This window comes from Canis lupus, chromosome 9 (assembly GCF_003254725.2).
Source record: "Canis lupus dingo isolate Sandy chromosome 9, ASM325472v2, whole genome shotgun sequence".
Taxonomy (NCBI): Eukaryota; Metazoa; Chordata; class Mammalia; order Carnivora; family Canidae; genus Canis; species Canis lupus.
The window spans coordinates 2,518,023-2,524,422 of record NC_064251.1 but is presented as its reverse complement, the minus strand read 5'-3'; the positions used below and the strand labels follow the sequence as shown (position 1 = coordinate 2,524,422).

Here is a 6,400-nt window from a genome sequence, read left to right as displayed (position 1 = left end):
TTCTGAGCCCCGACTGGGTCCCAGGAGGCAAACCTGCATTTGGGAGAAGGGCCTATTGGCCCAGTCAGCCCAAGCTATCCCAAAAGGCCTTGGGGGTGTGGCTGTATCCTGGGCAATCCCCAGTTAACGGAGGAGGGGTATGAAGTGTATAGCTTTTTTTGTGCCATTCGCTGTGCCAATCCTCTTAGAAGAATTAGGTCCTCTTCCCCCTACCACAAACAGACACACAGATGCAGGTCTTCGAGAAGACCCAGACAGGAAAGACCATCCCCCTGGAGGTCGATCTCACTGACACCATTGAGAATGTCAAAGCCAAAATCCAAGATAAGGAAGGATCCTGCCTGACCCGCAGCATCTGATTTTTGCAGGCGAACAGCTGGAAGATGGCTACACTCTGTCAGACTGCAATAGCCAGAAAGAGTCCACCCTGCACTTGGTGCTTCACCTTCCTCCTCCAGCTGCACAGAAATACAACTGCAACCAATCTGCAGCAAGTGTTATATTTGCCGGTACCCCAAGTCTGTCAACTGCCACAAGAGAAGTGCAGCCACACCAACAACCCATCCCCCAAAAGAAGGTCAAATAAGGCCCCTCCACTGGCTCTTCCTTTGCCCTCAGGGTGGTCTCTTGCCCCAGCCCCAAGGCCCTGGGGGGGCCTCAATAAAGTTTCCCTTTCATTGACTAGAGCAGTAAAAAAAAAAAAAAAAAAAAAAAAAAGGCTTCGCTGAGCTCCTGCTGCAGGATGTCCTCAGCCAAATCCTGGTGAAGTGACTCCTGCTGGCTCACTTTGCAAAATGACCTTTTTTAACATCAGATTCAAGCAATCATCAGATCGCTTTTTTTTTTTTTAAGATTTTATTTATTTATTCATGATAGTCACACAGAGAGAGAGAGGCAGAGACACAGGCAGAGGGAGAAGCAGGCTCCATGCAGGGAGCCCGACCTGGGACTCAATCCCAGGTCTCCAGGATCGCGCCCTGGGCCAAAGGCAGGCGCTAAACCGCTGCGCCACCCAGGGATCCCAGATCGCTTGTTTTTTAAACAGAGAAAACACCTTAATGGATACCTCCCAGCCTAATAAAATATGCAGGTTGAATGTCTTCCCCATCTGGAATTAACTAGAGAAGTGGTTCTTTTAACCGAGCAGCTCATTGGGAGAAATTCATTCTGGAAAACAAATGCAGGAACCAGCCTTTCAGAACAAACCACACTGCAGAGTGAAGCCCTCTGGAAGGTCAGTGTCTATGTGAAAACCTCAGGTAATCAGGCTGTGGCACGTAACTGGTGAGCGTCTGGCCCTGGCAATGAGAAGCACGGCGTGTCTGTCCAGGATGAGTCATTTGTCCTATGCTGCACACCCCCGGAGGGAGGACCAGTCCTAAAAAGTCTCTGGCTCGGGGTTTGCTTTTGGTCATGCAGTTCTTAATATGGCAACGCTTAAGACTTGATTAAACAACTAATGTTTTCTGTTTATGTCATTTTCAAAAGAGGTTTGCTCTTCTCACATGAAACATGGGTACAGTCCGTTCTAAGAAATTCAAATAACCCGGTAAGCAAACACAGGGACGCATGTTCATTCTAAAGACTCACACTTCCCAACTGCAAAGAGGTGCTTTGTGGACCTGAAAATTCTTCTTAAAGATAATCCACAGGGCAGCCCGGGTGGCTCAGCGGTTTAGCCCCTCCTTCAACCCAGGGTGTGATCCTGGAGACCCGGGATCGAGTCCCACATCAGGCTCCCTGCATGGAGCCTGCTTCTCCCTCTGCCTGTCTCTCTTGTCTCTCTGCCTCTCTCTCTCCGTGTTTATAATGAATAAATAAATTAAATATTTAAAAAAAAAGATAATCCACAAAAAAAAAGAGGACACCCAGGTGGCTCAGCAGTTGAATGCCTGCCTTCTGCCCAGCGTGATCCTGGAGACCCGGGATCGAGTCCCACGTCGGGCTCCCTGCATGGAGCCTGCTTCTCACTCTGCCTGGGTCTCTGCGCCTCTCTCTCTCTCTCTCTGTGTGTGTGTGTGTCTCTCTCATGAATAAGTAAATAAAATCTTAAAAAAAAAAAAAAGATAATCCACAAAGCTAGGGCCCTCCTGCCACCTCTCACCCTGAGTGAATCATTAATCCTCATCAACTATACTTCGCTCTTTCTTCTTCTTCTTCTTCTTTTTTTTTTTTTTAATAGGGTTCCATATCCGTTTTTGCCACTGATTATGTACAAGACCCTGGGCATGGGATGCCTGGGGGGCTCAGCAGTTGAGCGTCGGCCTTTAGCTCGGCGTGTGATCCTGGAACCCTGGGACCGAGTCCCACCTCGGCCTCCCTGCATGAAGCCTGCTTCTCTCTCTGCCTGTGTCTCTGTCTCTCTCTGTGTCTCTCATGAATAAGTAAATAAAATCTTAAAAAAAAAAAAAAAAAAAGACCCTGGGCAAATCATCACATCCTCTCTGTGCCGGTTTAAATGAGGTTTCACGTAGTTTAGTTTTGCCCTTTTGCCACTACGTAGGCTGAGCAAGGCCTGCTGTCCTGGCATGCGGACCACAAGGGCCACCATGAAGCTGAAAGCATTCTGTATTCTGGGTCAAGTGTATCCATAAGGATGCCACACTTCCCTTTTATCCACAGAGATAATCTGGCCACCTGCTATGTTGGTTTCCTGTGGCTGCTGGGACAAAGCAGCTCAAAAGGCGGGGGAGGGGTCTTAAAACAACCCAGACTCATTCTTTCACAGCTCTGGAGGTCAGAAGTCTGCATTTTAGGTGTCGCCAGGGCCACACCTCCAGATGCTGTAGGGGAGGATCCTTCCTGCCTCTTCCAGCTTCTAGTGGCTGCCAGCACTCATTGGCTTGTGGCTGTTCACTCCAATCTCTGCCTCTGTGGTCACATGGCCTCCCCTCCTGCTTGTACCTTCTACTCTTCTTGTCATAGGACTTAGGACCCAATCAGTTAATCCAGGATGATGTCATCTCCAGGTCCTTAATTGTATCCACAAGCACCCTTCTTCCATAAAGGGTCACATTTGGAGGTAAGGAGGGTCAGGACTTGCACATGTCTTCCCAGGGGACACTACTCAACCCTCGACACCTGCTTTGCATGCCTAACAAGTTTGTGGTGGGGGCGATGAGGATTTCACTAACCCAATGATTAGGATCTCATGATCTAGATGACTTAGTGACCCACTGGTAGGATCTGAGCCTCATTCAGAATCTACAACTCCTAAAACCCAAGCCAGAGATCCACCAAAATGTCCACTGAAATGGGAGTGAGACCCATTTGTTGGGGATGAAACACAGTCACTGGGCTCTTGGCCCACAGACCTACCCTGTGTGCTTTCTCCACATGTAGGAACACGATTCTTTCCCCCAAAACATGAAGACCTTTCCACTCGTTTCCTATTTTCCATGTTTGGAAATATTTTGCTTTTCTCTTAACCCGACTAAAAAGGAAACAGCAGGGCAGCCTGGGTGGCTCAACAGTTTAGCGCCTGCCTTTGGCCCAGGGCGTGATCGAGTCCTGCATCGGGCCCCCCGCCGCAAGGAGCCTGCTTCTCCCTCTGCCTGTGTCTCTGCCTCCCTCTCTGTGTCTCTCATGAATAAATAAATAAAATCTTTAAAAATAAATAAATAAATAAAAGGAAAACAGCAGTATAAACACAATAACATAGAGCGGTCAGCCTCTGGTCTGCGTCCAGACGCCACCGGGCCAGGATGAGGAGCTGCTCACTGCCGATCACTGACGCACAGGACAGCAGCCCAGTGTGGCTGCAGCTCCTTATTTTTCACAAGAAGCTGGACACTGGATATTCTTGGAGAGTGAAATCTCCCAAGTATTAAATGTCGAGAATTCAATATATTGGAAACCCTGCTTGGTATGTGTACAGCCCACGTCCACAGAAGCTCTGTCATCTATAGTCAAGGGGTGGAAACACCCCCAGTGCCCATCGATGGATCAATGGATAAGCAGTATGCGGTCCATCCACACAATGGGATCTAATTCATCCATAAAAAGGACCAACATTCTGACACTGGCTACACATGAAGGAATCTTGAGGACGTTGTGCTAGGTGAAGTCAGCCAGCTGCAAAAGGACAAATGCTCTCTGATTCCACTTACGTGAAGTACCTGGAGTCATTGAATTCATGAGGATGAGAGGTTGCCAGGGGCTGGTTGGTGGGGAGGGGGGGAAGGGAGCCGGTGATTCATGGGGACAGAGTTTCAGTTTGAGATGATGAAAAACTTCTGGAGACAGATGGTGACGGTGGTTATACTACAGAGCGAGTGCACTTAATGGGTTTACATTGTGTACGTCTTAGTACAATTTAAAATTCTTCAAAAAAAAAAAAAAAGACCCACCTTGGGCTCTGCATTGGTCACATATCACATGTGGATGGCAAAGGAAGCTCACTGTCTGCCAGTTTGGGAGGTGGGCAGCCTTCCTTGAAGGCAGTGACCCTGTGTTATTCTTATTTGCTGGTGCTCCCCTGGCACCCAGCCCACAACCTGGCTCCTGGCAGGTGCTCAGTACTTGAGATTTAACACCTGTCTTTGATGCTTTGGCTTTTCAATGCAGAACCTGTGGTGTATGTACCATACAAAGGGGATCGTGTACACAGAGAATCGTGTGAACCTACACACATACACACACACACACACACACACACACACAGAGGAGATGACTGGGCAAGGAGTGTCCGGGGCACCTCCTGCCACCCACTTTGCCACGCCAAGAAGCCCAGACATTCAGATCGCAAGCTCTGGTCATCTGGACCTTAAAACACTTCCCCCAGATTATGTAAAAGCCTCTCACTACTCAGTGCGATGAGAAAGAATATTGAGGGGGCACAAAGCCAGAGAACTAGTTGGAGGGATGTGCAAGCAGCTGCAAGGGGAGCATCAGCACGTCCAAGTTCAAACTGCAAAGGTGCCTGGAAGCCAGAGGGGGAAGCCGCTCTTCATAGGAAAGAGAACAGGACAATGTCCAGTCATTAAAGACCTTCAGCCCAAAACACAAGGTGCTTGAAAGGTCTGCAGCTTACACCCAAGCCCTGGCCAGCCTGGCCTAGAACAAGACATCAAAGACCTTGGGGAGGGGACAGCAGCTGCTCCCTGTTTCCCACCGCCTGCCCCTTCCTCTTTTGTCCTGGGAAGGCCCCAACCTTGTCACCAAACTAACCCACCTACAGGGCCAACACGCATGGACAGGAACCAACAGATGTGGCCAACACAAGTCTTGCTCCAATACTGGATCTCCGTATTAATCATGCAACTTCCTGACACCCCCTTCCCCCTCCCCACTTCCTGCTTCAACCCAGCCCCCTCCCCCACCCTCCTCCTCTCCTCTCATGAAGCCAGTAGGAGGTGACATGCCATCATGGAGGCAGAGAGGCCTCAACTCACACCAACTCGTCACTCCTGACTGCAGGGAGCCCTTGGTTAGGAAGCATTCTGAGGTCCAGTCTAGGCTCAGAAGGCAAGGGTGCTGCGGTACGTTGGTGCAGCCGGCCTTGGAAACAAGATGGAGAATGATGGTGCCTTCTAGTTCTGGGGATGTTTTTATTTGAAAGTACTTACAAAATCAACCAACTTTTTGTTTTGACATCGTGCAATGAAGGTATATAAGCAAGAGAACAACGTGGTTGAGCAGCTGAATCTCAAAACCCACATCAGTAGCTCCTCCTATTTTGCTGTGGGGATAAAATTATTTCCTTTCCATGCTTTTGAAATACAAGGTCCTAATTTCTTTTTTTTTTTTTTAGGTCCTAATTTCCTTAATATACAAAGGGTGCTTATGAATAAGCAAAGATGAATGACCAGATAGAAAGTGGGTCAACGTTTTGAATAAAATATTTGGGGACGCCTGGGTGGCTCAGTGGTTGAGCGTCTGCCTTCCGCTCAGGGCGTGATCCTGGAGACCCGGGATGGAGTCCCGCATCAGGCTCCCTGCAGGGAGCCCGCTTCTCCCTCTGCCTGTCTCTGTCTCTCTCTCTGTGTCTCTCATGAATAAATAAATAAAATCTATAAAAAAAAAAAAAGAAAAGAAAATGGGTCAATGACGTGAATGGAATATTTGGACAACTTTCAGAGAAGGAAACCAGTGGCTCACGAATCCAAGAGAAGATGCTCAGCCTCACTCACGGTTAAAGGAATGCAAATCAACGTGAGGGGCCACCCCTCCGAGGGGTGGGGGAACAGGTCCTCTCACCTCCTGTCGGTCAGGGTTTGAGGGTTTGGGGGGGCAGCTGGCCCCTGCTGTCCTCTGACCCACAGGTTTCACCTCCGGAAAGGGTCCTATGTGTCCTGTCGCTCCCCCTCCCTATGGGGCTCAGGGCAGCGCTACCTGTGACATCTACTACGTGAAACTAGCCAAGTCCCGTCAACAAAACAAGGAGTCCATCGTGGTGTAG

General features: G+C 49.1%; 1 pseudogene; it reads left to right on the top strand.

The window, feature by feature from the left end:
- The first annotated feature begins 230 nt into the window (after window positions 1-230).
- LOC112673006 (ubiquitin-60S ribosomal protein L40-like) lies at window positions 231-6,400 on the top strand (annotated as a pseudogene).